Source organism: Arachis ipaensis, chromosome B8 (genome assembly GCF_059453495.1).
Source record: "Arachis ipaensis isolate K30076 ecotype BB chromosome B8, ASM5945349v1, whole genome shotgun sequence".
NCBI lineage: Eukaryota > Viridiplantae > Streptophyta > Magnoliopsida > Fabales > Fabaceae > Arachis > Arachis ipaensis.
Window position 1 is genome coordinate 64,188,055 of NC_142443.1, and position 24,965 is coordinate 64,213,019.

The 24,965-nt window shown below is 39.0% G+C and overlaps 1 non-coding gene across 1 annotated transcript; it reads left to right on the forward strand.

Annotated features, from left to right (window-relative positions):
* The first annotated feature begins 14,935 nt into the window (after positions 1–14,935).
* Positions 14,936–15,043, forward strand: LOC148548360 (small nucleolar RNA R71). Its single transcript, XR_015897438.1, has one exon. It is a non-coding gene; the product is annotated as a small nucleolar RNA R71 (small nucleolar RNA).
* Positions 15,044–24,965: the final 9,922 nt, after the last annotated feature.

The following is a 24,965-nucleotide window of genomic DNA, read 5'->3' on the forward strand; positions in this document are numbered from 1 at the left end:
TCTATATCTGCTTTAATGGGAGGATTACCTGAAAAATGTAGTGATCCAGGTCCTTGTATAGTTAGCTGTACTATTGGTGGTGTAGTAATTTATGATTGCATGTGTGATTTAGGAGCATGTGTCAGTATAATGCCTTTGTCTATATATGATATTTTGAGGCTCCCTCCCTTAAAAAGGTCGGCAGCTCGTTTTGTGTTAGCAGATAAAAGCATTATTACAGTGGCTGGAGTTGCTGAAGATGTTTTGGTGAACATTAAAGGGCTTACATTTCCCACTGATTTTTATATCTTGGAGATGCCCCATAATGATTCAGATAAGCCATCATCAATCCTACTCAGAAGACCATTCCTGAAGACATCAAAATTCAAATTGGATGCTTTTTTAGGAACATACTCCTTTGAAATAGATGGCCGCATAGTAATCTTCAATCTGAATGGAGTCATTGACAACCCCCCAGAAGATTGTTCTATCTTCCAGTGTGATGTCATAGATGAAAGTGTAGCTAAAGTTCACAAGGAAGAGTTTGAAGAGAGGCATACTGGACAAGGTCCAAGTGTGGAGACCCTTTTAATTGACAATGAGGGCACTTCGCCATTTTCACAAGCCCCAGATAATCCAGAGCCTGCTCATGATCAGAAGTTAGAATTGAAACCCCTCCTTCCGCATCTCAAATATGCTTATCTCGAAGATGAGCAGAGGTTTCCAGTTATCATTGCAAGGGAACTTACTTCTCAACAAGAAGAGCAGTTACTTGATGTGCTGAGGAAGCATAAGAAGGCAATCGGGTGGAGCTTAGTAGACATAGTAGGCATCAACCCTCAAGTATGTGAGCACAGAATATTTTTAGAAGAGGGAGCAAGACCTGTCCGTCAACCCCAAAGAAGATTGAATCCCACCATCTTGGAAGTTGTCAAAAAGGAAGTGACCAGACTATTGGAAGCAGGTATCATATATCCCATTTCAGACAGTGAATGGGTAAGTGATGAGAGAACTTTTGCGTGGTCTAGAAATTTGCGGATATATCCTCGTTGCAAGTATAGTTTCTAAAACTTCAAAAGTCCTTTCATACAAACGTTTTGGGTGTCACAAGTAACAAACCCCTTTAAAAATTGTTAACCGAGTATTCAAACCTCGGGTCATCTTCTCAAGGAACTGCAAGGAAGTATGTTCTTATTACTGGTTATGGAGGTTGTAAAATCGGGGTTGAGAGTGAAGAGTAGATATGACAAATAATTTAAATGGCAATTAAAATAAATAAATACTGTAAAGCAATCTTTTGACAAGGTAAGAGAAATTGGAAGTCCAACTTAGTTATCTCTCTCAACAATAATGAAAGTTGAATCTAAATTCCACTTAGTTAACCTTTACTAAAGTAAAGGAAAGTCAAGGGACTAATTAGTTTGACCTTCGAATCCTATTTATTTTCCTAAGAAAAAGTTGGGATTATTGAAGTTCAGTTCAATTATCAAGATAACGATTATCAATTATGCTGAGTTTAATAATGTTGAGTTACTGATTTCTTAACCAAGATCAAAAGTGAAAAAGTTAAATTGTTGGAATAAAAATGTCCTTAGATAGGAAGCAATGGTAACACAAATTAAGGAGAAAGCAATCAATAACTAAAATACCTCAAATAATCATTAATTCAAATCATAACATGGGAAGGATTCATAAGTCAAGTTGGCAACATTTATAGGTACGAATAAAAGCTTTAAAGTAAATATTAAACCTGGATCGAGAGTCACTCTTACAAACTAAGAGAAGTCCTAAATCCTAATCCTAATCCTAAGAGAGAGAGGAGAGAACCTCTCTCAAACTAAATCTAAATCATGGAAAGTGAAAATTGGCGAGCTCCCCCTGAATGGATGCGTTCCCCCACTTTGTAACCTCTGGTCTATGCCTTCTGGACTTGGATTTGGGCCAAAAAGGGCTTCAGAATTCGCTATGAGCGTTTTCTGCAATTTCTGGTGCGTGGCCTCTGTCACGCGTCCGCGTGCGTCACGCGGTCGCGTCAGTCATGCGACCGCGTCATGTGCGTTCTGCTTAAGGCGCACGGTCGCGTCAGTCATGCGACCGCGTCGCTCCTGATTCGCTGCTGGACAACGCGATCGCGTGGGTTCCAGTTTCTTCAGAAGCTCCGTTTTGTGCTTTCCTTCCATTTTTGTATGTTTCATTTTCCCTCCTTTAAGTCATTCTGCCTAGAAAATCTGAAACTACTCAACACACTAATCACGGCATCGAATGGAAATAAAGGTAATTAAAATAATTAATTTTAAAGCTTAGGAAACATGTTTTTCACATACATCACATAATAAGGATGGGAAAGTAAAACCATGCAATTAATATGAATAAGTGGGTGAAGGATTGAATAAATCACTCAAATTAAGCACAAAATATATCATAAAATATGGGTTTATCAGTAAGCCCAGTACAAGTGGTGCCCAAGAAGTCTGGAGTCACTACAGTGAAGAATGAGCATGGAGAGCTCATAGCAACTAGATTTCAGAATGCTTGGAGAGTCTACATTGATTACAGGCGTCTCAACCAAGCTACCCATAAGGATCACTACCCACTTCCATTCATTGATCAAATGCTGGATCGCCTGTCAGGTAAATCACATTATTGCTTTTTAGATGGTTACACAGGTTATTTCCATATTCATATAGCACCTGAGGATCAGGAAAAGGCTACTTTTACATGTCCTTTTGGGACTTATGCTTACAAGAGAATGCCCTTTGGCTTGTGCAATGCACCAGCTACTTTCCAAAGGTGCATGATGAGTCTTTTCTCTGATCTTATTGAGGACTGTATGGAAGTTTTTATGGACGATTTTAGCGTTTATGGTGATTCTTTTAGCCTTTGCTTAGATGGATTATCTAGAGTATTAGATAGATGTGTTACTACAAATCTTGTATTAAATTTCGAAAAATGTCACTTTATGGTAAAACAAGGAATTGTATTAGGACATGTGGTATCTAATAATGGCATTTCTGTAGACCCAACAAAGGTGAATGTTATTTCTAGTTTACCTTACCCCTCTTCTGTGAGGGAAGTCCGTTCGTTCCTTGGCCATGCAGGTTTTTACAGGAAATTTATTAAGGACTTTAGTAAGGTCGCACTTCCCTTATCCAGATTACTGCAGAAGGATATTAAGTTCGAGTTCAGTGAGGATTGCAAACAAGCATTTGATAAGCTGAAGATTGCTCTGAATCAAGCTCCAATTGTGAGAGGCCCAGACTGGAGCCAGCCATTTGAAATCATGTGCGATGCTTCCAACCATGCAGTAGGAGCAGTGCTGGCTCAGCGTGAAGGTAAGGATCCTTTCGTTATTGCTTATGCGTCTAAGACTTTAGACAATGCCCAGTCCAACTATACTACTACTGAGAAAGAGCTTCTTGCTATTGTTTTTGCTCTGGATAAATTCCGAGATTATTTACTTGGTACTAGAGTAGTAGTATATTCGGACCATGCAACTTTAAAGTATCTATTAGCTAAAAAGGAGTCTAAACCAAGACTTATACGTTGGATACTGCTGTTACAAGAATTTGATTTAGAAATAAAGGATAGGAGTGGTAATCAGAATTTAGTGGCAGACCACTTGAGTCGCCTTGAGCATATTAAGGATGATTCTACTCCTATAGATGATAATTTTCCTTTTGATAACCTGCAAGCAGTATCTGAGGTAGTCCCTTGGTATGCACTTGTTGCTAATTATTTAGTTAGCCGCACATTTCCTCCAAATTTTTCTAAGCATCAAAGAGACAAGCTGAAAAGCGAGTCTAAATATTATATATGGGATGACCCATATTTATGGAGATGTGGCGCTGATCAAGTAATTAGACGTTGTGTGCCTCAATCAGAATTCCAGTCCATTTTAGAGGCCTGTCACTCATCTGAGAGTGGAGGACATTTTGGCCCTCAAAGAACAGCTAGAAAGATCTTAGACTGTGGATTCTGGTGGCCTACTCTTTTTAGAGACGCTGCTGAGTTTTGTAAATCTTGTCCCCCATGCCAGAAATTTAGCAATATATCCAGGAGAGATGAGATGCCTCAACAAATTATGCTTTTCTGTGAAATTTTTTATGTTTGGGGCATTGACTTCATGGGTCCATTTCCAAATTCTAATGGATATTTTTATATATTGTTAGCTGTGGATTATGTTTCCAAATGGGTGGAAGCAATTCCTACCCGCACTGATGATGCTAACACTGTTGTTTCCTTTGTGAGAAACCATATTATATGTCGCTTCGGATCACCACGAGCAATCGTGAGTGATTAAGGCACCCATTTTTGTAACAGGAGACTGATAGGATTAATGAAGAAGCATGGGATAATTCATAAAGTTGCAACAGCTTACCATCCCCAAACTAATGGGCAAGCCGAGGTGTCAAACAGAGAAATTAAGCGTATCTTGCAAAAGATAGTAAAGCTTCATAGAAAAGACTGGAGCACCAGGCTACAAGATGCACTCTGGGCATATAGAACAACATACAAGACACCCATTGGGATGAGTCCTTTCCGCTTGGTTTATGGAAAAGCTTGTCATCTCCCAGTTGAAGAAGAACACAGAGCTTTTTGGGCAGTTAAGGAGTGCAACATGGGAATTGAGAAAGCCGGAGCTGAAAGGAAGTTGCAACTGCAGGAACTAGAGAGCCTTCGCCTAGAAGCTTATGAAAACTCCAGAATATACAAGGAAAAGATGAAGGCTGTACATGATCAAAACATCAAGAAGAAAGAGTTCCAACCTGGGGATTTAGTCCTCCTTTACAAATCTCGACTGAGGCTCATGTCAGGTAAGTTGAGATCAAGATGGGAAGGTCCATACAGATTAGAGAAGGCCGAACCGTACGGAGTTTATCACCTAAGCCATCCCTCAAGCTCTGAACTCATTAAGGTTAATGGACAACGCCTGAAGCTATACCATGGCGAGAAGATGCAGAGAAACAAGGAGCTTGAGATCTTCCTCTTGGAAGATCCCCACATAGCAGAAAATTGAGCTAGTGGAGCGTCCAACTTACGGACGTTAAAGCAAAGTGCTAGGTGGGAGACAACTCACCATGGTATGATCGTTCTTTTCTTTATTTTTAGTTTTTCCTATTCAATAACTCTTCTCTTTCTTAGTACTTTCGTGCATCTGCATTTACATGTTTTTATTTTCAAAAAAAAAAATTTTCGCTACGCAACGCGATCGCATCAGCGACGCGTTTGCGTCGTAAGGAGAGTAAAGAAAATAAAGATGAACAGAAAGTCACGCTGGAGCGTGGCTGGAGGCGTGCCAATGGCACAAATCAACCCACGGGACCGCGTCGCTGACGCGTTCGCGTCGCATGGGAATCATGGCCTCCCACGCAACCGCGTGCCCCACACGGCCGCGTGCCCCTGAGTTTTCGACGTAAAAGGGTGCACAATGAAATATTGTGCGAGAGTGGTGCTGGATTGGTGCTGAAAGCACAATCCTTATCACGCGACCGCGTCGCCAACGCGGCCGCATCATCCGTTTTTTGACGCACACTCACGCGATCGCGTGACCCACGCGATCGCGCCACCCCAATTTTGGCAAATAAATTAATTTGAACAGAGAGTTGTGCTGGTGCGAGGCTGCACTCGCGCCAGAAGCATAACATGGGTCACGCGACCGCGTGACCGACGCGATCGCGTCACCATACTTGAAGCACATCCACGCGAACGCGTTCCCCACGCGGCCGCGTCGCATGCGTCGCACAGCTCAACCTAAAATTGCCACATATCTTATCTTTCTCTCCTCCAAATCCTAATTTTTCTTTTCCTTCCTTATTTCTTCTTTCTCCCTTCTTCCTTCTATCTCACCTATCACTCTCTCTCTCTCTCTCTCTCTCTCTCTCTCTCTCACCTCCATTACCAAGGTTCTATTTTCTTCTTCCTTCTTCTCTTTTCTATCATTATTATTATTTTATATGTTATTTTCTTTTTCTTTTCTTTTTCTTTTTATTATTCATATTTTCCTTCTTCTTCTTTTCCTTTTTACATGGTGTTAGAAATTTATTTGAGTCATTATCCCTCATTATGTGCTTGTGGATTGTTGCAATTTGTTTGACAATAATTATTTTTAAGGGATTGCTTGCATGTTCACCTTCATACTTTCTATATCTTATTTACCATGCATGCCATGTGTTTGTGAAAAAGCCCATATAGCATTATGCACTTTTCTACATTACTTTACTCTACTATTCAATGCTTGCTTTTCACAAATTCTCTTTACTATTGTTTTAATTGAATTTAATTGTCAATACAAACATTTTGGCTTGTTACAACTGATGCTTGGTCTATGCTACTCATGCCCTTTTCTGGCATGCCAATAAACACCTTGCATCCACTTATCTTTCAATGCACTGACTATTTTTCATTGTTGGCTTTTCACATGTACTCGAGAGCATGTGTTAATGTCAACTACATCCTAATGTGCATCCATCACCACTCTTCTGTTCTCTTCCTTGCTATATATCTATTTGAATTTAATTTACTTTCTCCTATTTTTTTAGGATGGCCACCAAGAAAGGAAAGGAGAAAGCAACTCCTAAACCCCCAGCAAGAAGAGGCACTAAAAGAGCATCAGTGGCAGAGCCGTCTTCAACTGCAGTCAAGCCCTCAACAAAAAGAGTTAAGAGGATAATAAAGGTTGATGACAAAGAGAAAGCCTTTCCAGCAAAGGAAACTGCGCAATTTCTCAATCGCTACTGTGAGCAGATGTTCCCTATCCTGGCAGAAAGGAATTATAACAATGAATACCTTCTTATCCTCCCATCCAATATTCCTACCTTTGTTGAGCCGCAAATTGAACGAAGACAATGGGGTTTCCTACGGAGACAGCCAAGGCAGGTCAATCATTCTTGGGTAGTTGAGTTCTACTCTAACTTCTAGATGCCAACCCTGCAGTCTGTTTATGTCCGGCAGAAGCAAGTCCCCATTACAGAAATGGCCATTCAGCAAGCTCTGAGTCTTCCCCCTATTCCAGAAGGAATGGACGCCTTCCAAGAAGCCACACTTAAGCGCCAGATGTACCAATTTGACTGGGACTCCGTTCTCGGAGTTATCGCATTACCTGGCAGCCGTTGGATCTACGGATACCACCGTACCCGCCCTAAGGGAATCTTGGCTTCAGCACTTACCTTGGAGGCTCGCGTATGGGCACAGATCATGTCCCATTACGTCTTTCCGAGCACTCATGAGTCCTCCTTCACTGCGGCCATGGCTGTTCTACTATGGTGCATCCTTTCAGACCAACCTCTGAATCTCTCAAGACATATCCGGAATGCTATGGAACACGTACAAATTGCGGGTAACTTACCTTTCCCCGCCTTGGTCTCAGATCTTGTCTCAGCCGCCGGAGTCTCCTACAGAGCTGGAGACACCAAAGCCGTGCTTCCATGGGATGATCAGTATGTCCCTAACGGAAAATACCTCAGACTCCCAGCAGCCACTACAAGCCTTCCTACTACTCCAGTTAAAGATAATCTTTCTTCAACACCACAAGCACCTACAACTGATGAATTGCTCCAGCAAATAATCAAGAGGTTGGATCGGCAAGAACACAAAGCTAAGTTGAGAGAGCGCCGTAACAACCGAAGATTCAAACACCTCAGGGAGCTACTTAGAGGAGATCGCAAAGACTCAGACACCCCGGAATCCACTTGTTTTACTAGCACAGAGAGCCATGACGGTCCCGATGGTGGAGATACTGCTACCAGTCCACCCTTGTTCCTGACAGACGGCACCGAGGACGGTGCAGAGCCTTAAGTGTGGGGAGGTCGGTCAGTACCTAACTTTCGGAGGTAATTTCTCTTCTCTAGCACCAATAATTAGGATATTTTAGTTAGATTTTCTTTCTTTTATAGAATAGAATAAATTGCATAGGTTAGGATAGTTGCATGCATGCTCTACTTGATTGAAAAGACAATAAGTTTCTTTTAAGACTCTATCTTTGGAACAAAATTTCACTAATTTTTCAAAATTTTTATGATAAATTTGCTTGAGTTGTATTTGGAACATGACATTCGAGCTAAAGAACACACAACCTGTGAAAGATTTGAGCCTTTATGTATGGTTACATTATTTAAATATAATTATTTCATTCTTGTGTGTTTACTTCTCTATGATTGTAATCTATATTTTGTTTTATCTTATATGTCCAATATTTATTATATTTGCATGCTTGCACATGATTGAGGCCATTATTTGTTTAAACTCACTTATCCAAATTAAACCTACCCTTTTCAATTACCTTTGTTAACCACTTTGAGCCTTTAAATCCCATTTGTTCTATATTTTACCACATTACTAACCTTAAGCTGAAAAACAATTGTATATCCCAAATTGAATCTTTGGTTAGCTTAAGATAGAATTGTGTGTGCTAGTTAAGTATGGGAAATTGTGGGAACAAAAGTTGTTAAGGGAATATGTCATGAGAATTTAATGGGAATTTGGATACCTACTCATGTGAAACTATAAGAATTAAAAATCTATGTGCATTGATAAGCTATATTTCTTTCAATTTAAAAATAAATAAATAAATAAATAAGGGGACAAAATTACCCCAATGTTAAATTCAGAACTCAAAGATCAATGCACATATGATAGAATCAAATACAAAGTTGATACATGAGTATGGATTGAAAAAGGGAATTCTGGGTAGCTAGGTATGAACTTTAAGATTACATTAAAAATATATAGGTTGGGTTGAAACTTGGGTTAATTAAAGATTCAATTTATCGGCTCACTTAACCATATGTATACCCCTACCTGTACCTTGGCCCCATTACAACCTTGAAAAGACCTCATGATGTTTGCATTGGTATATTAACTGTTGTTGATTGGTTAGGAGAAAAACAAAAGTTAGAAAGCATGATTAGAGAAGGATAGAGTGATTACCCTATACACTAGAGATTAGAGCGTACATACATTATCAGTGAGGGTTCAATGCTTGAATTTTCATGTTCCCTGCTTTCATGAGCTATCTTCTTGCACTTTTATCTGTTTTATTGTATAATGATAGAATTAGTGGAATTTGATTTGTAATTGTTTTGAAGAGCTTATTTACTTTTGATCAAGTGGGCAAGAATCATATAGTTGCATTTATTTATATATATAGGATTACATTGCATTTCATGAGTTTCTACATGTTCATACTTATTTACTTGTCTCCTTCAATTAAGCATGAGGACATGCTAATGTTTAAGTGTGAGGAGGTTGATAAACCACTATTTTATGGTTTATATTGTGTTTAATTGTGTGGTTTTATCATGATCCTTACTGGTGCACGAAATTGTGATGTCCAGGCTCGAACAATCCCTGGCAACGTGAGCAACTTGGTACGCGTAATCGTGATTACACTTTAATTATGTAAAATTCATGGCTCTTTCTTTTCCTGGCAATGGCGCCAAGAACATGGTGCCAATACCATGGTTCACAACTTCGATACAACTAACCAGCAAGTGCACTGGGTCGTCCAAGTAATACCTTACGTGATTAAGGGTCGAATCCTACGGAGATTGTTGGTATGAAGCAAGCTATGGTCACCTTGCAAATCTCAGTTAGGCAGATATAAATTGATAATGGTGTTTTCGAATAATAATTAATAGAATAGGGATAGAAATACTTATGTAATTCATTGGTGAGAATTTCAGATAAGCGAATGGAGATGCTTTCATTCCTCTGAACCTCTGCTTTCCTGCTATCTTCATCCAATCAGTCTTACTCCTTTCCATGGCTGGCTTTATGCAAGGGCATCACCGTTGTCAGTGGCTACATCCCCTCCTCTCAATGAAAAATATGCTCACATGCTCTGTCACAGCACGGCTAATCATCTGTCGGTTCTCGATCATGCTGGAATAGGATTCACCCTCCTTTTGCGTCTGTCACTAACGCCCAACAATCGCGAGTTTGAAGCTCGTCACAGTCATTCAATCATTGAATCCTACTCGGAATACCACAGACAAGGTTTAGACTTTCCGGATTCTCTTGAATGCCGCCATCATTCTAGCTTACGCCACGAAGATTCCGGTTAAGAGATCTAAGAGATATTCATTCTAGCTTATTTCATGTAGAACGGAAGTGTTTGTCAGGCACGTGTTCATAGGGGAGAATGGTGATGAGCGTCACACATAATCATCACCTTCATCACGTTCTTGGGTGCGAATGGATATCTTAGAAGCGAAATAAGATGAATTGAATAGAAAACAGTAGTACTTTGCATTAATCTTTGAGGAACAGCAGAGCTCCACACCTTAATCTATGGAGTGTAGAAACTCTACCGTATGAAAATACATAAGTGAAAGGTCCAGGCATGGCCGAGATTGCCAGCCCCCAAAACGTGATCACAGGATCAAAATATAATCCAGGATCCAGGATGGTCCAAAGGACGTCTAATACAATAGTGAAAGGTCCTATTTATAATAAACTAGCTACTAGGGTTTACATGAGTAAGTAATTGATGCATAAATCCACTTCCGGGGCCCACTTGGTGTGTGTTTGGGCTGAGCTTGAGTGTTGCACGTGTAGAGGTCCTTCTTGGAGTTGAACATCAGTTTTTGTGCCAGTTTGGGCGTTCAACTCTGGTTTTGGCTCCTTTTCTGGCGCTGGACGCCAGATTTGGGCAGAAAGCTGGCGTTGAACGCCAGTTTACGTCATCTATTCTTGGCCAAAGTATAAACTATTATATATTGCTGGAAAGCCCTGGATGTCTACTTTCCAACGCAATTAGAAGCGCGCCATTTCGAGTTCTGTAGCTCCAGAAAATCCACTTTGAGTGCAGGGAGGTCAGAATCCAACAGCATCAGCAGTCCTTCTTCAACCTCGGAATCTGATTTTTACTCAAGTCCCTCAATTTTAGCCAGAAAATACCTGAAATCACAGAAAAACACAAACTCATAGTAAAGTCCAGAAATGTGAATTTAACATAAAAACTAATGAAAACATCCCTAAAAGTAACTAGATCCTACTAAAAACATACTAAAAACAATGTCAAAAAGCGTATAAATTATCCGCTCATCACAACACCAAACTTAAATTGTTGCTTGTCCCCAAGCAACTGAAAATCAAATAGGATAAAAAGAAGAGAATATACTATAAATTCCAAATTATCAATGAAACATAGCTCCAATCAAATGAGCGGGACTTATAGCTTTTTGCCTCTTGAATAGTTTTGGCATCTCACTTTATCCATTGAAGTTCAGAATGATTGGCTTCTATAGGAACTCGGAGTTCAGATAGTGTTATTGACTCTCCTAGTTCAGTATGATGATTCTTGAACACAGCTTCTTTATGAGTCTTGGCCGTGGCCCTAAGCACTTTGTTTTCCAGTATTACCACCGGATACATAAATGCCACAGACACATAACTGGGTGAACCTTTTCAGATTGTGACTCAGCTTTGCTAAAGTCCCCAATTAGAGGTGTCCAGGGTTCTTAAGCACACTCTTTTTTTGCTTTGGACCTTGACTTTAACCGCTCAGTCTCAAGTTTTCACTTGACACCTACACGCCACAAGCACATGGTTAGGGACAGCTTGGTTTAGCCGCTTAGACCAGGATTTTATTCCTTTAGGCCCTCCTATCCACTGATGCTCAAAGCCTTGGGATCCTTTTTATTTCCCTTGCCTTTTGGTTTTAAGGGTTATTGGCTTTTTGCTCTTGCCTCTTGGTTTTAAGAGCTTTTGGCTTTTTCTGCTTGCTTTTTTTTTCTTTCTATAGTTTTATTTTATTTTTCGCCTATTTTTTTTTTCTGCAAGCTTTGTTCTTTGCTGCTTTTTCTTGCTTCAAGAATCATTTTTATGATTTTTCAGATTATCAAATAACATGTCTCCTAGTCATCATTCTTTCAAGAGCCAACATATTTAACATTCTTAAACAACAACTTCAAAAGACATATGCACTGTTCAAGCATTCATTCAGAAAACAAGAAGCATTGTCACCACATCAATATAATTAAACTAAGTTCAAGGATAAATTCAAAACTCATGTACTTCTTGTTCTTTTGAATTAAAACATTTTTCATTTAAGAGAGGTGATGGATTCATAGGACATTCATAACTTTAAGACATAGTTACTACTACTAATGATCATGTAATGAGGACACAAACATAGATGAGCACATAACATAGAAAACAAAAAACAGAAGAAAATAAGAACAAGGAATGAATCCACCTTAGTGATGGTGGCGTTTCCTTCTTGAGGAACCAATGATGTCCTTGAGCTCTTCTATGTCTCTTTCTTGTCTTTGTTGCTCCTCCCTCATTGCTTTTAGATCTTCTCTGATTTCATGAAGGATGATGGAGTGCTCTTGATGTTCCACCCTTAGTTGCTTCCAATAATTGTGTGGAAAAAAATGTATCCCCTGAGGTATCTCAGGGATCTCTTGATTTGCAGTCAAATATTCTACCACTGAGCTATAGACCCTTGATGGAAGCTTTTGTCTTCCCTTTCCTCTTTCTAGAGGTTTCTCTGGCCTTAGGTGCCATCAATGGTTATGGAAAAAACAAAAAAGCTATGCTTTTACCACACCAAACTTAGAATGTTGCTCGCCCTCGAGCAAAAGAAGAAAGAATAGAAGAATAAGAAGAAGATATGGAGGAGATGGATGGGAGTGTGTATTCGGCCATATGGGTGGGATTGGGTGAGAGAGAGATGTTGAATTTTGAAGGTAGTGGGTGTATGGATGTGAGTGGTAAATGGAAAACAGAAGGGATGATCATGAATGGAAAGAGAGATGATGAGGTAGGTGGGGATCCTGTGGGGTCCACAGATCCTGAGATGATCCTGTGGGATCCACAGATCCTGAGGTGTCAAGGCATTTACATCCCTGCACCAATTTAGGCATGTAAAATGCCCTTGCACACAACTCTGGGCGTTCAGCGCCAGGTTGGTGCCCATTTTGGGCGTTCAACGCCCATTTGCTGCCATTTCTGGTGTTGAATGCCAGAACCATGCTTGTTCTGGGCGTTCAGCGCCAGGATGCTGCCCATTCTGGGCGTTCAGCGCCAGAACCATGCTCTGTTCTGGCGTTTGAACGCCAGACAGATGCTCCTCCAGGGTGAGATTTTTCTTCTACTGTTTTTGATTCCGTTTTTGATTTTTTTGTTTATTTTGTGACTCCACATGATCATGAACCTACAAAGACATATAACTAAGAAAAATATAGTTAGATAAATAAAAATTGGGTTGCCTCCCAACAAGCGCTTCTTTAATGTCAATAGCTTGACAGTGGGCTTTCATGGAGCCTCACAGATATGCAGAGCATTGTTGAAACTCTCCAACACCAAACTTAGAGTTTGGATATGGGAGTTCAACACCAAACTTAGAGTTTGGTTGTGGCCTCCCAACACCAAACTTAGAGTTTGACTGTGGGGGCTTGGGTTGACTCTGCTTTGAGAGAAGCTTTTTCTGCTTCCTCTCCATGGTTGCAGAGGGAGATCCTTGAGTTTTAAACACAAGGGAGTCCTCATTCCATTGAAGGACTATTTCACCTCTGTCAACATCAATCACAGCTCTTACTGTGGCCAGGAAAGGTCTTCCTAGGATGATGGATTCATCCTCTTCCTTTCTAGTATCCAGGACTATGAAATCAGCAGGGATGTAAAGGCCTTCAACCTTTACTGACACATCCTCTACTTGTCCATAAGCCTGTTTTCTTGAACTGTCTGCCATCTCTAATGAGATTTTAGCAGCTTGCACCCCATAGATTCCCAGTTTCTCTATTACAGAGAGGGGCATGAGGTTTATTCCTGAACCAAGGTCACACAGAGCCTTAAAGATCATGGTGCCTATGGTACAGGGTATTATGAACTTTCCAGGATCCTGTCTCTTCTGAGGCAATGTCAGTTGATCCAGATCACTTAGCTCATTGATGAACAAGGGAGGTTCAACTTCCCAAGTATCAATGCCAACTAATTTGGCATTCAGCTTCATGATTGCACCAAGAAACTTGGCAGTTTGCTCTTCAGTAACATCCTCATTCTCTTCAGAAGAGGAATACTCATCAGAGCTCATGAAGGGCATAAAGAGGTTCAATGGAATCTCTATGGTCTCTAGATGAGCCTCAGAGTCCATTGGTTCCTCAGAGGGAAGCTCCTTATTGACCACTGGACGTCCCAGGAGGTCCTCCTCCTTAGGATTTGCGTTCTCCACTCCCCTTGTAGGTTCGGCCATGGTGCTTATGTCAATGGCCTTGCACTCTCCTTTTGGGTTCTCTTCTGTATTGCTTGGGAGAGTACTGGGAGGGATTTCAGTGATCCTTTTACTCAGCTGGCCCACTTGTGCTTCCAAATTTCTAATGGAAGACCTTGTTTCATTCATGAAGCTCACAGTGGCCTTGGATAGATCAGAGACTAGATTTGCTAAATTAGAAGCATTTTGTTCAGAGTTCTCTATCTGTTGCTGAGTGGATGATGGAAAAGGTTTATTATTGTTAAACCTGTTTCTTCCACCATTATTAAAGCCTTGTTGAGGCTTTTGATCCTTCCATGAGAAATTTGGATGATTTCTCCATGATGAGTTATAGGTGTTTCCATAAGGTTCACCTAAGTAATTCACCTCTGCTATTGCAGGGTTCTCAGGATCATAAGCTTCTTCTTCAGAAGATGCCTCTTGAGTACTGCTGGATGCAGCTTGCATTCCATGCAGACTCTGAGAGATCATATTGACTTGCTGAGTCAATATTTTATTCTGAGCCAATATGGCATTCAGAGTATCAACTTCAAGAACTCCCTTCTTCATAGGCGTCCCATTGCTCACAGGACTCCTTTCAGAAGTGTACATGAACTGGTTATTAGCAACCATGTCAATGAGTTCTTGAGCTTCTGCAGGCGTTTTCTTTAGGTGAATGAATCCACCTGCAGAAGTGTCCAGTGACATCTTTGATAGCTCAGATAAACCATCATAGAATATATCCAGGATGGTCCATTCTGAAAGCATGTCAGAAGGACACTTTTTGGTCAACTGTTTGTATCTTTCCCAAGCTTCATAGAGGGATTCACCTTCTTTCTGTCTGAAGGTTTGAACATCAGCTCTAAGCTTGCTCAGCTTTTGAGGAGGAAAGTACTTGGCTAAGAAAGCCGTGACCAGCTTATCCCAAGAGTTCAGGCTGTCTTTGGGTTGAGAATCCAACCATAATCTGGCTCTATCTCTTACAGCAAAAGGGAAAAGCATGAGCCTGTAGACTTCAGGATCTACTCCATTAGTCTTAACAGTATCACATATCTGTAAGAATTCAGTTAAGAACTAAAAAGGATCTTCAGATGGAAGTCCATAAAACTTGCAGTTCTGCTGCATCAGAGAAACTAATTGAGGTTTCAGCTCAAAGTTGTTTGCTCCAATGGCAGGAATGGAGATGCTTCTTCCATGTAAATTGGAATTAGGTGCAGTAAAGTCACCAAGCATCTTCCTTACATTATTATTATTTTCGGCTGCCATCTCCTCTTCCTGTTCGAAAATTTCTGAAAGGTTATTTCTGGATTGTTGCAATTTAGCTTCTCTTAATTTTCTCTTTAGAGTCCTTTCAGGTTCCGGATCTGCTTCAACAAGAATATTCTTGTCCTTGCTCCTGCTCATATGACAAAGAAGAGGGCACAGAAAAAAAAAATAATAATAATAATAGAGATCCTTTATACCACAGTATAGGGATCTTTGTGTGAGTAGAAGAAGAGGGGGAGACAAAGAATGTAATATAATGGAAGAAACACAACTGTGAGGAGGGTTGAGATGTGAGATGAGATGTTAGTAGATGAATAAATAAATAGAATAAGATGGGAGAGGAGGAATTTTCGAAAATAATTTTTGAAAAAGAGTTAGTGATTTTTGAAAATAGTTTTTGAAAAATGTTAGTAATTTTCGAAAATTAGATTTAAAAATTAAAAATTAAAATAATTAATAAATTAAAAAGAAATTTTGAAAAAGGGGGAAGATATTTTCGAAAATGAGAGAGAGAGTTAGTTAGGTAGTTTTGAAAAAGTTAAGAAACAAACAAAAAGTTAGTTAGTTAGTTGAAACAAATTTGAAAATCAATTTTGAAAAGATAAGAAGTTAGGAAGTTAGAGAGGATATTTTTAAATCAAATTTTTGAAAGAGATAAGAAGATATTTTTGAAAAGATATGATTGAAATTAGTTTTGAAAAAGATTTGATTTTTAAAATCACAATTAATGACTTGATTCATAAGAAATCACGAGATATGATTCTAGAATTCAAAGTTTGAATCTTTCTTAACAAGCAAGTAACAAACTTCAAATTTTTTAATCAAAACATTAATTGATTATGTTATTTTCGAAAATTTGATATAAAAATAAGAAAAATATTTTTGAAAAATATTTTTGGAATTTTCGAAAATAACTAAGAATTTTGAAAAAGATTTGATTTTTGAAAAAGATTTTGAAAAAGATAAGATTTTCAAACTGAAAATTTGATTTGACTCATGAGAAACAATTTGATTTTAAAAATTTTTGAAAAAATCAATCCAAATTTTCGAATTTGATGAGAGAAAATGGGAAAGATATTTTTTTTTATTTTTGAAATTTTTTATGATGAGAGAGAAAAACACTAAAAAGATGCAATGCATGAAATTTTTAGATCAAAACATGTGATGCATGCAAGAATGCTATGAATGTCAAGATGAACACCAAGAACACTATGAATGTCAAGATGAACATCATAGACACAATTTTGAAAAACTTTTAATGCAAAGAAAACATGCAAGACACCAAACTTAGAATTCTTTAATGCTTAGACACTAAGAATTCAAGAATGCATATGAAAAACAATAATAGACACAAAACAAAAAACCATCAAGATCAAACAAGAAGACTTACCAAGAACAACTTGAAGATCATGAAGAACACTATGAATGCATGAGAATTTTCGAAAAATGCAATATGCACATGCAATTGACACCAAACTTATAACATGACTCAAGACTCAAACAAGAAACATGAAAAATATTTTTTTGATTTTTATGATTTTCTAATTTTTTTTTATTTTTTTTTTCGAAAATTAATTGAAAAAGGAAAATAAGGATTCCAAAATTTTTAATATGAATTCCAGGAATCTTGCATTCTTAGTCTAAAGCTTCAGTCCAGGAATTAGACATGGCTCACTAGCCAGCCAAGCTTTCAATGAAAGCTCCGGTCCAAAACACTAGACATGGCCAATGGTCAGCCAAGCTTCAGCATGTAATTCAGACATGACACGCCTGACATACTCATTCCCAAAGGAATTAGACATGGCTTTACAGCCAGCCAGACTTCAACATGCTTCATGAAACACTAGAATTCATTCTTAAAAATTTTGAATAAAATTTTTGAAAACATTTTTATATTATTTTCGAAATCAGATGAGAAAATTTTAGAAATATTTTTGAAAAATTTTTGAAAATAAAATAAAAAGAAAATTACCTAATCTGAGCAACAAGATGAACCGTCAGTTGTCCAAACTCGAACAATCCCCGGCAACGGCGCCAAAAACTTGGTGCACGAAATTGTGATGTCCAGGCTCGAACAATCCCTGGCAACGTGAGCAACTTGGTATGCGTAATCATGATTACACCTTAATTATGTAAAATTCATGGCTCTTTCTTTCCCTGGCAATGGCGCCAAGAACATGGTGCCAATACCATGGTTCACAACTTCGATACAACTAACCAGCAAGTGCACTGGGTCGTCCAAGTAATACCTTACGTGAGTAAGGGTCGAATCCCACGGAGATTGTTGGTATGAAGCAAGCTATGGTCACCTTGCAAATCTCAGTTAGGCAGATATAAATTGATAATGGTGTTTTCGAATAATAATTAATAGAATAGGGATAGAAATACTTATGTAATTCATTGGTGAGAATTTCAGATAAGCGAATGGAGATGCTTTCGTTCCTCTGAACCTCTGCTTTCCTGCTATCTTCATCCAATCAGTCTTACTCCTTTCCATGGCTGGCTTTATGCAAGGGCATCACCGTTGTCAGTGGCTACATCCCCTCCTCTCAGTGAAAAATATGCTCACATGCTCTGTCACAGCACGGCTAATCATCTGTCGGTTCTCGATCATGCTGGAATAGGATTCACCCTCCTTTTGCGTCTGTCACTAACGCCCAACAATCGCGAGTTTGAAGCTCGTCACAGTCATTCAATCATTGAATCCTACTCGGAATACCACAGACAAGGTTTAGACTTTCCGGATTCTCTTGAATGCCGCTATCATTCTAGCTTACGCCACGAAGATTCCGGTTAAGAGATCTAAGAGATATTCATTCTAGCTTATTTCATGTAGAACGGAAGTGTTTGTCAGGCACGTGTTCATAAGGGAGAATGGTGATGAGCGTCACACATAATCATCACCTTCATCACGTTCTTGGGTGCGAATGGATATCTTAGAAGCGAAATAAGATGAATTGAATAGAAAACAGTAGTACTTTGCATTAATCTTTGAGGAACAGCAGAGCTCCACACCTTAATCTATGGAGTGTAGAAACTCTACCGTATGAAAATACATAAGTGAAAGGTCTAGGCATGGCCGAGATGGCCAGCCCCCAAAACGTGATCACAGGATCAAAATATAATCCAGGATCCAGGATGGTCAAAAGGACGTCTAATACAATAGTGAAAGGTCCTATTTATAATAAACTAGCTACTAGGGTTTACATGAGTAAGTAATTGATGCATAAATCCACTTCCGGGGCCCACTTGGTGTGTGTTTGGGCTGAGCTTGAGTGTTGCACGTGTAGAGGTCCTTCTTGGAGTTGAACGCCAGTTTTTGTGCCAGTTTGGGCGTTCAACTCTGGTTTTGGCTCCTTTTCTGGCGCTGGACGCCAGATTTAGGCAGAAATCTGGCGTTGAACGCCAGTTTATGTCGTCTATTCTTGGCCAAAGTATGGACTATTATATATTTCTGGAAAGCCCTGGATGTCTACTTTCCAACGCAATTGGAAGCGCGCCATTTCAAATTCTGTAGCTCCAGAAAATTCACTTTGAGTGCAGGGAGGTCAGAATCCAACAGCATCAGTAGTCCTTCTTCAACCTCTGAATCTGATTTTTGCTCAAGTCCCTCAATTTCAGCCAGAAAATACCTGAAATCACAGAAACACACACAAACTCATAGTAAAGTCCAGAAATGTGAATTTAACATAAAAACTAATGAAAACATCCCTAAAAGTAACTAGATCCTACTAAAAACATACTAAAAACAATGTCAAAAAGCGTATAAATTATCCGCTCATCACTTACCCACTTATTCATTAAATTAGCATGAAATTATAATTCCTTCCTGAATTTATAACATGTTTGAAAACTGCTTCCTAGAGACTTTAATTATGTATTTTTAATTCTCCTTTATTCCATTCGATGCCGTGATCTGTGTGTTGAGTGTTTCAGACTTTATAAGGCATGAATGAGTTGGAGATTGGAAAGGAAGCTAGCAAAAATGGAAGGAACACAAGAATTTGAGGAGATAACCAGCGAGAAGTGACGCGGTCGCATGGCTCACACGACCGCGTGAAGGAGAGCAAATCGCAGTGACGCGGCCGCATGGCTCACGTGACCGCGCGGATTGGAAAAGCTCAAGCGACGCGGTAGCGTGGACGACGCGAACGCGTGGCAAAGAAAAGCGCGAATGACGCGTCCGCATGGATGACGCGATCGCGTGACATGTGCGATCTGCATAATCTGCAAAATTCGCTGGGGGCGATTTTGGACCTTATTTTGACCCAGTTTTCGGCCCGAAACAGCAGACTAGAGCCAGAGAATATGCAGAAACAAAATACAACATTCATTCTAAACAGTTTTCAGTTTTTAGATCTAGTTTTACTCCTTTAGGTTTTTCTCTCTAGGTTTTAAAATTTTAATTTTTAATTGGTCTTAGCATTGGAACATTGAGAAGAGTTATTTCCTCATCAAGACTTCGTCATTTTAGTTCGTTCTCTTAACTTGATTTTATTCTTCCATGTTCTTTGCTTTGTTCAATTTTGTCATTTGAATACTTTCATGATTATTTAATACAAGGATTATTTCTTCCATGTTAATTTATTTTCCATTCCAATAATCATGTCTTCTTTTAATTCTCTTTCATATGTTATGGATTTATTATTTACAATGAGCGAGTAGTTTCTTCACTTGATGGGGAGTTGATTGAAAGGAACTCTTGAGTTGGAAGGATTGAAAGAGAATTTGTAATTGGGTTAACTGTTGGATTGCTATCCAGTCACTAACACCAATCCCTTTGAACTAAGTGGGTTGCAACTCGTGAATAGATCTAGCATTCCAACTTGTTTGACTTTCCTTTACCTAGTAAAGGATAACTAAACAGAATAACCATTAATTATAAATTAATCTTGAAATCATCCCATCAATAATAGAGATTCCAACTAATCAACTCCCAGTCAAGGCTTTTATTCATATTATTTAAAAATTTTCTCAATTTAATTTTCCATCTACTTAACTCAACCTTTTGGAACATCTGATTAATAAAATAGCACACTTTTCTGCAACTCGTTGGGAGACGACCTGGGACTCCAACTCCCAGTAATTTTTAATTTAAACTCTCTGTGACATATTTCTAAATTGATAGGCAGATTTTCGGTGAGTTAAGAAATATACTTGCAACATAACTATTTTAATAATTTTTAATTCACCAACTTCTGTGTCTCATCAATAAGCACAAGATAAACCACAAAATCGGGGTTTATCAAATCTCCCCACACTTAAACCAAGCATGTCCTCATGCTAAGAATAAAGAAGGACAAGAAAAGGGGTATGAACATTTATTCAATGCAAATAAACTATACGCACCTATCTATATGTATGCAACTAAATGCGAAATGCTTCTACCTACTTGGTCAAAAGCAAATCAATCTCCAAGAACATATATAAGCGAGTAGGGCTAAGTAATATGATAACTCATGAATCCTACCAATTCAAATATCAAAATAAAGTTCAAATAGACTTGCGAGAAGAATGCTCATGAAAGCAGGGAACAAGGAATTGAGCATCGAACCCTCACCGGATGTGTATCCGCTCTAGTCGCTCAAGTGTATATGGTCGATTCACTCAATTCTCTTCTACTCATGCTTTCCAAGATTTGTTTTTCATCTAACAATCGACAATTATTCAATGCATCCATACATTCATCATGAGGACTTATTCATAGGTTGTAATGGGGCTAGGGTCAAGGTAAGGATGCATATGGTCAAGTGAGCTTGAAATTTGTATCTTTGATTAACCTAAGCTCTCACCAAACACATATAACAACCTATATAATTCTAATACAACACCTAGCTACCCATGATTCCCACTTTTTCACATACTCATGCATTTTTTTTATTCACATTCCATATGCATTAATTTTTATTGAACTTTACTTTGGGGCATTTTTGTCCCCTTTTTATTTCTTTTTCTCTTTTTTCTTTTTCTATATATTTTTTTTCTTATATATATAGAAGAGTAGTATAATCTAGAAGCCCGATGAAGAATATAGCTCAAAGACAGGATTTTAAAAGTGCAAAACGTAATAACGAAGATTCTAACTTAAAGCACAAGATATAGATAAGGTGTATCAAAATATAATAGTGTAAGATCATAAGAATCTAGCCACGGCTCGTGGAGTTTAAGCCGGCTAGCCATATACAGACAAAAAGAACTAGACAGTAAAAACAGCTTATACAATTTTATTCTCTCAATACAAGCCTCTAGGCAAAACAAAATACAAAAGTGAGAGACATATACAAAATAAACCACAAAGACTCAAACAGGAAGTCCGGATCCTCCGCTTCTGTCACCAACCAAACAACTCACCAAGGTGGGTTGCGACCTGCATCTGAAAAATACAATAGAAATATGGTATGAGAACCGGAGGTTCCAGTATGGTAACAGTGCCCAGTGATGTAGGATATAAGACCCCGGGACGCCGAAGGCAATCCTAAGCTCCATATCCATCACAAGAGTTCAAACTTAAAGCATACTAAAACAAATAAGCATAAAATATAAACCTTAACAAAACTAAACCGGGTAATTCTATCTTAGGGGATTTCTATTCTAACCAAACACCGCTGTCCCACAGCCTTCACCAACCTATCCCCCATGCGATCCCATCGCCACCGCCTTCCAAACCTCCTCAATTCCAGTAGAAAACACAATTACTTACAATGCAAGTAAATCACAAGTAGAAACATATAAGGCAAATAATTCAAATAGCAAATAGGCATGTTATACAAATAGGCAAGCCATTTCAAGTAGTCAAAGCATACAAACAGATAGAAAATGCATATGATGAATGCCTGTCCTACTGGCTGTGATATCACATTGTCGGTTCAACTGCCAACCCGACACATCTCCATGGAGATTTCGCCCTTCGGATTCATTATTGGGAACCCCGAGATATAGTGCTCGGATCACTGTCCAGGGTTTTGTGGCTGCACACTCTGATGATCTGAAGGGATGCGAGCGGGATACTCTTACCACCGACCTCGCATCTAAGCATAAGCGGGATGAACCACCGCCCTTACGCCGCCGCCGCTACCTCGACAGGCGGGATCCAACTACAGCCCCTGCCAGGCGCATAGCGTCTCATAGTCTCAATATCAAAATGATACATTAGTGGTTTTCAGAAAACATTTTCAGTGTGTCATGGATCTACCGTCTCATTCCGACTCCTCGACTCACCTCAACCACTGTCAATTCATATTTCCATTTTGAACTCATCAGTTCCTCAATTCTCATCTCATACATCAACCATTCGTCACATACCATCAACCATCCCCAGTACACCCGAAACCTAGACCTCTATCTTCTAAGTTTTCCAAATAATATCATCTAAATCACTTAAATTCTTTCCCATGTTTTAAATATTCAAAACTAGGCCCAAGAGTCCTAAAATGGTGTTAAAGAAGCTTACAACCTTATTGGGAAGGTAGAATAGTTGAAAACAAAGAAAAATTTGAGAAACAGGGCATGTGCGACCGCACACGGGTGTGTGCGTGCGCATGCCCAGGAGATTTTAAAAGTGTGCGTGCACACAGGGGTGTGTGCATACGCACAGATTACTGAAATCCATAAGGTCTATTTGCTCGCACAGGGTGTGCTAGCGCCCCCAACAGACTCTTCTTCCCGACTTGTGTGTGCGTACAGGGGTGCGTGCGTCCGTACAGGTCGTAATTCTCCATTGATGTATGCGCGCACCAGCTGTGCTAGCACTGCAACCAGTAGGCACTTCCCTGCCTATGCGTGCGCACAGGTGTGTGCTTCCGCACAGAGTAAGATTTTTGCCTGGTTGTGCGTGCGCACACATCAGAAATCATAAAATTCTGCAACTTAGCAGAATTTCAGATTTTTAACACCAACTTTGAATGATCATAACTTACTCTACGAAATTCCAAATTTTACAAACTTTATATCAATTTAAAGGGTTTTCAAAGATCTTTAATTCTAAAGAAATTTCATCAAATTTTGAAAACCGAGGCAAAAGTTATGATCAGACAAATTTCACCAAAATTCCCTTTTTACCCAACTTTCACATATACCCAAATCTACCAAATCCATAAGCCACATCCAACTAGATCAATACGAAAAGTCTATTTTCAGCACAATTTACCCTCTTGGGTTACCACTCACCATTTTCAATTACCAAACCCCAAGTATATAGCTCTAAAATCAATCCTCCATCAACACATTCACCAATCATCACTTTATCTCTATAAATTCTCATTTTCATCCTCATTCATACATTACATTCATATCCATCAATATGCAATCATTCAAAATCATAAACCATCATATCTCAAGATCATCATTCATCATATCTCAACATCATCATTTCTCAACATAGCAACATCAATCCAACATACAACATCAACCAACTATCATCAACAACCATATAAATCCAACCTATCCTATAGGTCACTAGCCTAAGTGTCCATGAATGTTATATACTACATAGAAAAAACCGAAACCATACCTTGGCCGATCCCCTATATGCACAAAAACCCCAAATTGAGCCCAAGATAAGCTTTGAATCACAATCTAAGCCACCAAGAATCTCCAACAAGCATCAACAAGCTCCAAACTCACCATAATAAAGCTATATATACACAAATCTTCATAAATCAACCTAGGGCTCATTATAATTGAAATTTCACAAGAATTTTAATGCCTCTTACCTTGCCCAATAGTTTTGGAAGCCAAAACCAACATCAATCAAAGGCTAGAGTGTACTTAAACACCCAAAAATCACAAAACCTCACTTAGCCAAAATCCTAGATTTTCGAAACTTTGAAGATAAGAACTGAGAAGATTTCGTGGATACCTCTCCAGTTTCTTGGATAGGTTTTGTAGAGCTCTTCACAAGGAACGCGTGGTCGCAAACGGTGTGGCGATCGGAGCTCCGTAGCTCAAGATATGAGCTTGAGAAGTTGGAAGTGAATGGTGACAATGGAGTTCTCTTCTCCTTCTCTTCTCAGCTGGTTGTGGGTGTGTTTGAGTGTGTTATGGTTGTTTGGGTTCATTAAATGAACTTTATATATGTTGGGCTTGGACCCAACCCATTAGCGTTTTTCGCCCGTTTGGCCCAACTTCGGGCCAAACCTTTAAAATTAATGCGTAGTTTTCTATTTCTGATATTTTTCTAAAGTTTTTGATGGTTTTCACTTTTTCTCGTGCAGTACCGGGCAGACTTGAACCAGTTCAAGTGGTTCAACTGCCGGTTTGCAGTTTTTCACGGTTTTTCGCAGAAAATACATTTTCTGACTCCGAAAGATCTACTAAGTCCAAAAATCATATTTAAATCCCCAAATTCTCATCCTAACTTTCCGGAATTTAATTTGGGAAATTTAAATGATTTTATTCGTGAAAAATTCGATTCTTACATTCTTCCCTCCTTAAAAAGATTTTTTCCCTCAAAAATCCGATCCACGCGATGTAATAGATATATATTACATATTCTCCACGAAGCATCCTACTTTCAACGTTACTTACT